The following is a 10,110-nucleotide window of genomic DNA, read 5'->3' on the forward strand; positions in this document are numbered from 1 at the left end:
TCCGTATACAAAACGATGCAAATAACTAAGGAAATAATAAAACTATCCTTCGTGACAAACCGAAACTCCTCCACATGACAACTGGCAGCTTCCGGACTCCTCCTTCGCATCATCGGCAATCCCCTTGCCATAGTCATCGGCAGACCTTTTTATCCAGCCATCGGCACCATATTACTGCCTGTGGACTTAGTCACATTCAACCTCTCCCTCATCGGCAACCATCCTCATCAGCAACCCGCATCGTACTGCCACCCTATCCTGCCATCCTAGACACGTGCCCAAAAATGGTGTCAACACATAGGCTTTGCAAGTTTGGAGAATCCTTCAATGAATCTACGATAATAACCAGCTAGTCCAAGAAAACTGCAAATTTCACTTACATCTGTAGGCGGTTTCCAATTCAGCACATCTTTCAACTTACTAGGATCCACTACAATATCACCATTAGAGACAACATGACCAAGAAAGGAAACTTCTTCCAACCAAAACTCACATTTACTACGCTTAGCATACAACTTATGTTCCCTAAGTTTCTGTAAGACCAATCTCAGATGTTCAGCATGTTCATCCTTTGTTTTAGGGAATACCAGTATATCATCAATAAATAAAACCACAAACTTATCCAGATACTCCATAAATACTTTATTCATCATGTACATAAAGTAAGCTGGTGCATTGGTTAAACCAAAAGACATAACTATATACTCATACAACCCGTACCTTGTTGTGAAAGCTATCTTTGGTATATCTGAATTCCGAATCTTCAATTGATGATAACCAGAACGCAAATCAATCTTAGAGAACACACAAGCACCTCTCAGCTGATCAAATAAGTCATCAATCCTAGGCAAGGGGTATTTATTCTTGATAGTGACCTCATTAAGTGACCGATAATCAACACACATCCTCTGACTACCATCTTTCTTATCAACAAAGATAACTGGTGCAGCCCATGGTGAAGAACTAGGACGAATGAACCCTTTATCTTTCAATTCCTTTATTTGTTTCTTAAGTTCTTCTAATTCATTAACCCCCATTCTATATGGTCTTTTAGCTATGGGTGCAGTACCAGGTAGTAATTCAATAATAAATTCAATGTCTCGGTCAGGTGGCATACCTGGCAATTCATCTGGAAAACATGTGGAAACTCATTCACTACCAGGTTCTGAGGATCAATATCATCATCCAGTTGGTTCACTGTAGCTATAGGTGGTGCCTGTACTACCACATCAACACTAATTCGTTCTCCCTTTGGTGTTGTCAGAACTACCATCTTCTCTTTGCACTTAATTTTTGTAGTATATTTCTTCATCCAATCCAAACCCAAGATCACATCTATGCCTGAAGTTCTCATAACCATGGGAGTGACAGGAAAATCTACCACCCTTAAAGAAAGACTTGCTGAGGGGCAACAATAAGAAATTGGTATAGTCCCACCCAATGAATTTACTAGCATAGGGGCTTTCATGGCAACTAGTGGAATGCCATGAACTCTAACAAATTCTTGTGAAATGAATGCATGCGAAGATCCAGAATCAAATAAAACTGTAGCAGGGATAGAGTTGATGCTGAATGTACCGATCATAATTTCTGGTCCTTCCTGAACTGTTTCTGCAGCCACATTGTTCAACGTTGCCGCATAAGCAGTAGACTGTTGATTGTTGTTATGCTTGTTGAACTTCTCTAGGCAATCATATGACATATGTCCTTCCTTCCCACAACGGAAACACCTCGTAGGAGTGTTAGGAGCACTTCTCTTCATGGGGGTGGCATTTGAATTTCCTGAGCGTGGTGTCTGCTGGCCATTCTGCTGTTGGTTAGGATTACGCTGCTGGAATGGACGGCGCTGATTCCCATTCTATGGTTGATTCTGGAAACGCTGAGGCTGTTGGTTGCGGTTCCACTGACTAATCCGTCCCTGAAACCTCTGCTGGTGGCCCTGCTGAGAACTAAAACGCTGGCGGTTATTGCTCCCAGAACCTTATGCTAGCATCCTCCTCTTCTTATCCTACCCTTTGCGCATGTTGTCCAACACAATAGCATGATTCACCAGGGCCTAGAAGGTAGGGTAAGTATTTCCAGTCAGTTGCAACCTGAGTTCATAGTAGAGACCCTTCATGAACAGATGCCGCTTATCAGCATCTTCTCTGACATCATTTGGGGTATAGCGAGCCAACTGCTCAAATGTGTCATGATACTCAGCCACAGCTGAGAGATCTGAATTCCTCCTACTTGAGCTCCATCATTCCCTCATTGATATGTCGTGCTCTGAAATCTCTGCAAAATTCCTACCAAGTGACAGCAGGAGCATGGTTGGGACGAGCAGCTTGATGTTTCTCCACAGCACGCAGCCAGTCATCTGCCTCCATAGGATCTACGGAGTGAGTAAACACTGGAGGTCTTCCCTTCATGAATTCCCCACGCTTGTCCCTCACATGAACAGGTGGTGGAACATTGGCACCCATGCCACAGCCTCTGCCTCTTCCCCTTGCTGCCATCTGTATTCCATGGTATGAAAACATGTCTTAGTAACGTCCAACATGACAATTACAAGAGATAACGGAATCTGAAATTTTTCTGGGTAACATCCAACATCAGCAGATCAGAGAATCAGTCATATCTCGAGTTCCAGAATTCAAAAGGATACATTATGTACACCGTTGGAAAGATAAAGAAATTATCTACAACTTTCATTTAGATCATATTAACAGATCCCATTGCTAGTACAACCGAAACTGTTCCAGAATTCCAGACTGCGTAGAAACCTCAACTTTGAACAGCCATAACTCACAGCTCATAACAGATAATAATGTCATTCTTGCGGAATTGGAAAGATATGAAAGTCTACTTGTTCTCACAGAAATTTGATGAACATTGAGTGAACAGAATTTGAATTATACCAGAATCATTGCAGACTGCTCCAGAAGACAGCAAAGGACAGAAACAGAATATGACCCCAAACCAACTATTTATTCATGTTCTTACTTAAGGTTCTTAACTAGGGAACTTGTGGACATTCCCACAAATTTCCAGCACTCGTTACAAAAATCCAAATCACACATAATCATAATAACAATCCAGCAAACACACCAAGTTCACACCACACTAGAAAAGACTTGAAATAACTCATGATACTACTAGCGTTCCTATTACATATGGGTTTTTCCTCTTCCTCGGGAGGGACATCCTTTAAGATAGGCTCTGAACGAAGCCTCTTGTGAAGCTTGGGAAGGCCTAATTCTGCTCGAAGATCATCTGCTTCCCTTTGCTCCCGCTCTAGGAGTCTTCTCTCACGGCGCAGTTCATCCTCCAACTGGATCACTTTGAAGGTTAATTCAGAAGTCAACGCCACCTATGCCTGGAGCTTTGGTTCTATAGTATCTGGAACTTCTATAGCCCAAGTCATTTCCTCTAGCATGAAGCGAGGATAGTGGTATGTCGCGTTGTACTGGGCCTCCTCAAAGCGTCTGCCACAGTAAAAGACCAATGCCTGGTAATCCGCATCAGCCATACTCTCCTTTACAGTGTCCCGGCTGATTCGAGAGAGGTGTTTTGACTCCACCCTGCGAATCCCCTTAGAAGCATCCAGTGTCTTGACTACCAGCTCTGCATCCCACAGTGATCTCCTCAGGGGGTGTCTGTACTCAGTGCAGCAATACTCCAGAGTGACTTGCAAATCTGGGTAGTAGCGGTTCAATATCAACACCAAATGCTCATGGAAGAAAGCCATGGGGTTTGACTCTGCAAACCATAGCACTATAATCCAACCCATCCTTGTATTAGCTAATTGAGCAGGCTGTGGTGGAGGTGGATCCTGCATCTCCTCATCTTCAGGCACATTCTCCTGAGCTTCCACCCTTGATTTTTCATCTGCCAGCTCAGGAACACCTTCCACATGCTGCCCCCTTGGGTTGAACAGGGCACGGTACTCCTCAACAGTCATGCGTGCAGCACTACGGGTATGGGGCGACATCTACAAAATGTTTTTTAGACATAGATCAGATAGATGCAATAATTTCACAATAGAGTAAGATAGAGAAGCATAAAACTTTTAGAAAATAACAAGACCATAGTGGGAAGCATGAAGTAAGTAAAGTAAAGGACCCAAAGTTTCAACCATTGCTAACTAGGTTTGCGTCCTACAATCAACAAAGCTTTAATACCAATTTGTCACACCCATATTTTAAGAACAAAATAGGATGCATAAAAGACTCATATGTGCCCCAGAAACAGTCGCACACATAAGTAGACAATTCTCAAATGTACCATTGCAGTGTTTATTACATAGCGGAACAATAATAAATCACATAGTCTTATACAATAATAATAGTAAGTATAAATAATGCTCTCGACGGAAGCTTCACACAGGAACAAACGTTGACTGGTTTACTTCAAACCTAATACTCATATCGATAGTCCTCATTCCAATCGTCATCATTTGCATAACCTGGGGTGTTGGGAAATTGCAAGAGTGAGCACATATCGTACTCAACAAGTATAACCAGGGGTTCATGAGGTTCAAATAGCTGACATTGGTTTAACTTCATTTAGCTTTTAATGGTGGATAGCATGTTCATAATTTAATAGCAATTGTCAAGGTAGCATAAATAATCCAATAATCACATGATCAAATGTAAGCATAATTAACTCATAGCATAAACGATAACCAAATGAACGTAATAACTTAATAAGCTCATCATCTTTAATATAATAACCCCCAAGGCCGCTCTTAACCGTGAGCATGGCTAGTATACCAGTTTTAATACTCTGTAGAGGTTGTACATCTTTACCCATGAGTCATGATTTACCCTTTTGCCTGAGGTAGCTAATCTCTTAACCCCCTTCCTAGGGAGGTTGGCAAGGATCACTATGAAGCCTTTCAAAAGTTCGTCTAACATGTTAGGGCCGCAAGGTTTCCCGGGCGTGTAGATATAGAGCCCCTCTTCCAATGGCACAATGACTCGCAGCCTATACACATAAAGACAGAGGCCACACTATACCCAAAATGGCAAGCCCCTCTAGCGCCCATTTGGGTAACTGCTAACAAGCTAGAAAAGGTCTTCATACTGAGCTAAAGTCAGAGTCATTATGGCCCTCATGGTTGCACTGTTATCCCGATGATCACTTACAGACAAGATCTCACATGGTTATTAGTCATCTTTTAACGTTCATTGCATAGCATTTAATCATCTTACAAGATCATGAATTGTATCAAGCACTAGCAAAACTACACCAAAATGCATATTAAATAGGTAACAAGGAATACAGGTAACAATCATCTATGATTTTGCTAAGGTCGACAAGGTGGAAACATGCATATGATATATATGTGTATTTATAAGTGTATAGGTAACAAGAATGATCCCAAGTTATACTTGCCTTGATCAAAGCTCTCCTTAGCATGCTTCTGGTTGTCAAAAGTTTGGTCTTGTTCACCAACGTACGGCTCACCGTCTATTCCCAACATCAATCAACAACACGCAATCTAATGTAAAACAAGCTATAATTAGAATATTACACCAGCAGTGAGAAATCAAAGATAAAAGTTTATAAAAATATTCTATGTCGCGCTACGATCACACAAATGTAAAGTTCACGAAAATCAGAATTAAGACGTAGAAGTTATGAATTTTCTAATATTTCCTATAGATAAATAAATAATTAAATGCTACTGCGAAATTAAAAAGTTTCAAAACAGTGAAATAATACTTCTAACATGTAGAGCTCGTAAGTACGAATCTAACGAAATTTGAATGGACAAAAACGGAGTTAAAACGAATATTGTATGAGCAAAATACTTCCAATGGTAATTTTGTAAATAACAGAAAACGTAATCTGACAAAACCAAACCGAAATACGTTTTTAAATGAAGAAAATGCATTCTGCGCAAACCGCCAAGGACTGCGGGTTAATTTGCGAAAACTTCCAGGGACTCTTTATGAAGAAGTGCAGCGAAGGGGTATGTTTTAATCCGGGCCTTTGATTTGCGATCCAACGGTCCAAGCTCCATTAGCGGGAACAGGCAGCGGCCGGCCGGCTCCCTGTACTCTGGCGCGGTGGCGACCATTGTTGCCGCCGCCAAGCTCGTCGGAGCTTCCCAGTTTCTTGTTTCCGAGCACCAAAAGCAAAACCGAGACCATGGGGAGATAGAGGAGCGTGCGGCGAACTCACCTAGGGGATTGTTTTGGCCTGAGAGAGAACAGGGGACTCGCGCCACGGTGAAGAGCGGGTGCGGCCACAGCGAAATCCAAAAACACGATGTTTAGGGCGGCTACGGCTTCCGAGGTGCAACTAACATCAAAAGAAGGTCGCGGCGGGGCTTAGGAGCTTTATAAGGCACGGTTTAGCAAGAAATCCCGGAGGTTTCGGGATTGGAAAGATTGCTTGCGGTTGGGATGGAGTCCGGCTTAGTTACGAAACAGGAAAGAAGAAGGCGCTGCTGCAGAGCGAGAGAAGGAGGGGTCCCAGCCGTCGGCCACAGAAACAGGAGAGAGGGGAAATCCACGCGCACGGGTGGGCTGCGCCCTGGGCCGAGGCGAGATGGGCCATAGGGAGGAAGTTGGGCCGAGCACGGGAGAGGGGGGGGGGAGAAAGGAAGAGGGGCTGGGTGGGCCGAAAGGCCACCAGGTAAGCCTTCTCCTCTTTTTTTTTATTCTTTTTCTTTTTCAAATCTTCTTCTAAAGGAGCTTTTGAGCATAAACAAATAAAATAAAATCAGAAACATCAGCACAAAATACTATGCTCCAGCATGAATGCAAAACATGTTTCTAAACTTATGATGAATTTTATTTTCCACCAAAAATTATTTAAGTGCTAAATTTAAATGCTCACAAAAATACTTAAATAAATCAAATTAAATCCTATTAATTGAAATCAAATTTTTGGGTGTTTCCCCTACTCGCTGGTCTGCGCCTGCCCCTGCTCGTCGGTCCATGCCTGCCCTGCTTATCGGTCTACGCTCGCCCCTGCTCACCAGTCCGCGCCCGCCCTGCTCGCTGGTCCACGCCACCAGAGCTAGTCGATCTCGCCGGTCCGCGCCGTGAGGGTGGCCTGAATCTTGCCAAATGGCGAAAGCGGAAGGGTGCGGAGTGGTGGAGAAGAGAGGCAGAGCAGAGGCCGGCGGGAGTCCAAGTTGGAGCAGAGGGAGAGAGGGAGACGTTTCTGCGGTGGGGAAGTGCAAAGCGGCAGCGCTATGTTCCGTCAGCAGGTGGGAGGGGCAAGGCGGTGGCGTTGTGCTCCGTTGGCAATCTGGGTGTGTATCCTTTTACTGTATGTGACCTATATTATGGAATAGGTCTTATGTTTAGATTGTCTCTGTTGGAGACAGTCTTAGACAAGTCGTCTATTATTAAAAGAATAATGTCCTTTAATATTAAAATAAATTTAGGACAATACGAGTATATGTATCAAGTCAAGTACTTGATGAACCTGAATGTGTAGGTTCACCGCATAGAGCAAGTTGAACAACGCTCCCAGTACAAAAAAAAAGTTGAACAACGCTCACTTCGTGAAACACGTTATTATATATTGCTTGGACTCAAATTCGTACATCGTGAGTTCTTTTTCTAGTACATCCTGATATGGCATGGTTTTTCGAGTTACACTCAAACTATTTTTTTATAGTATATTATTTATAGTTATAAATTTATGATTATTGGATAGGATGATAGTACATTTGATTATAAATCTAAATGTATCAAGCTTTACAAGGATTAAAAAAACTTTGGATAAATTGTTGGTCAAAGATTAAACATCTATGACACCAAACAAGTCAAGTACAAAAATATATTTCATTGATAGATTTAATGATACTAATTTGGTGTTGTAAATGTTAGTTTCCATTTATATAGATTTGGTTAAGTTTAAAATAATTTAACTTAGGTCAAATTTTGAAGTTGATTTATTTTGTGACGAGAGACAACATGTCTATACCATTTTTTACTTCTTATTTAATTGCCCTTGCGCCCACTATATATCCTGGATTCATAACACTACTGTCGAAAACTTAACCGAGGCCAGCAAAAAAGGCTAACTGAAGCGGTTTTTCCAGCCGTCTCGATCAAAAGTCACGGTTAATCGTGGTCTTAACCAAGACAGTTGCTCTGCCCGCCTCGGTTAATCATTCATCGGAGGCGAGCTCTTTAGAATACCTGCTTCGGTTAATGGATAGGGAAAAAATCCACGAGCTCACCGGCAAGCCCATTTCAGAACCCGCCGATAAGCCCGTTCCCAGCACACGATCCAGATCTGGCCCCGTCGTCACCCGCCGTGCCACCTTTCACCAGGAGGAGCCGCCATTGTCCGCCGCCCAAAGAGACAGAGACAGAGAGAGAGAGAGAGAAGATTGAAGCCATAAGTCCGCCTACCGTGCCGCCGTCGCCTCAGATCAAGATCTAGATCTTCAAGAGACAAAGTGTGAGAGAGGGAGATAGAGAGTAGACCATGAGAGAGAGAGAGGAGACCTGCCGTAATGGAGGGGCTTCCTTGTGCGTTTGCACTGCCAAGAGGGAGCTGGCCGGCTCGTGCTCATCCGCCACCGGTGGCGCACATCCATCTCCCTAGGACGCCACCAGCCAGATTTGGCTGCCCTGCACCACCACTGGCCAGATCCTGCATCCCTACATCGCCACCCACTAGGGAAAGAAGGGCGTTGTCGGGCTCAGAGAGAGAAGACGTGCCATCGTGCTTCGGAGGTAGAGGGTGTGTCACCGTGCTCGGGGAAGGAGAGTGCAAGGGGGAGAGAGAGACTGGAGGAGGGAGAGAGTGGAGGCTATCATCGAGCTCGCAACTCGGGAGGTCGGAGCACGCCGTGCTCGGCTATGTGACTGCGAGGAGAGGGAAGTGCATGAGAGGGGTTACAGTTAGGTTAGGGTTTTCATCTCGTTATATATACTCGGCGCTAGATATTGGGGTGAAAACAACAGTGGGCTGGACCAGAACTTTGGAGACAGGCCTTATAGACTAACTTGGTTAATTGATTAACCGAGGTAATTGTGTTACAATAACTGCCTCGGTTAATATGGTTCTGTTACAATACCCACCTCGACTAATTATTAATCGAAGCAGTTGCTGGGCCGTTTGCCCTACCTCGAATAACCGAGGTGGGCAACTAAGCTGCATGCCCCCCTAGGAGCCCCATTCCATAAACGCCGTGTAAAAGTTTTTTTAGTAGTGTGACTCATACTCATATGAGTTAAAATAACTTATATTCAATGATAGTATGAATTCCGATTTAAAGACGTATTTAGTTTCATGCAACGTATGGATATGCTTGCTGGTCTTAGTAATGTGCAAAAATAATATGAATTTGTTTGTGTCATTGGGCGTGGCACGCGGGGACAGTTCAGCTACGTGACAGATGCGCGTGGACAATATAGTGGATGTGTAGGTCGGTTTTGTTTGTTACAAAATGGATATACAGTTCGAGTTACGTGACAGATATTCGTGGACATAGTGGAGAGAGAAAAAAAATGTACACTATGCTACTCGCAAAAGCTCCTAGAGAGACAGTGAAGCAAGAGCAGATGCATTGGGAACGAGCAAAGATGTATGCAGCTGACGATGCATAGGCATACCTTTTGTAAAAAAAAGAAAAAAAAAAGAAAAAAAGAGGAGTACGCAGAAACCGTTTCTTCGCAGGAACTCCTACTTATATATGTCCAATGTCATGTTTGTGCCGTGCCAGATCGCACATCATTCAGCCACTACTGGCCATCATGCCTAGCAGACCGTGTCTATACGGGCTTCGTGTCTAGCCTTCGGCCCAAGGCACGGCCCATGGGCCGTTTTTCGTGCCGTGCCGGCCCACGGTCCATCAAACCGACAATAGCCCATTTTCATCAACATTTTCATCAAATGCTGAAATATTTTATCATTTTTACTAATATAACAATTAACAATATATGTATATATAAGTCATAACTACACCAACAGTTCATTTTTACCGGACCGCTACCAGGCCGACTGTTAAAACGGGTCGTGCCCGTGCCGTGCCGCATGCCTGGGTGGCGGCCCAAGCACGGCTTGGTCCCTCGGGTCAGGCCAAATCGCTAGGCCATGGGCCGGGCCACCGAGCTACAGGCTGCATGGCCATGTATGCTCCTGCTTCGA

Source organism: Sorghum bicolor, chromosome 9, assembly GCF_000003195.3.
Source record: "Sorghum bicolor cultivar BTx623 chromosome 9, Sorghum_bicolor_NCBIv3, whole genome shotgun sequence".
Classification (NCBI taxonomy): Eukaryota; Viridiplantae; Streptophyta; class Magnoliopsida; order Poales; family Poaceae; genus Sorghum; species Sorghum bicolor.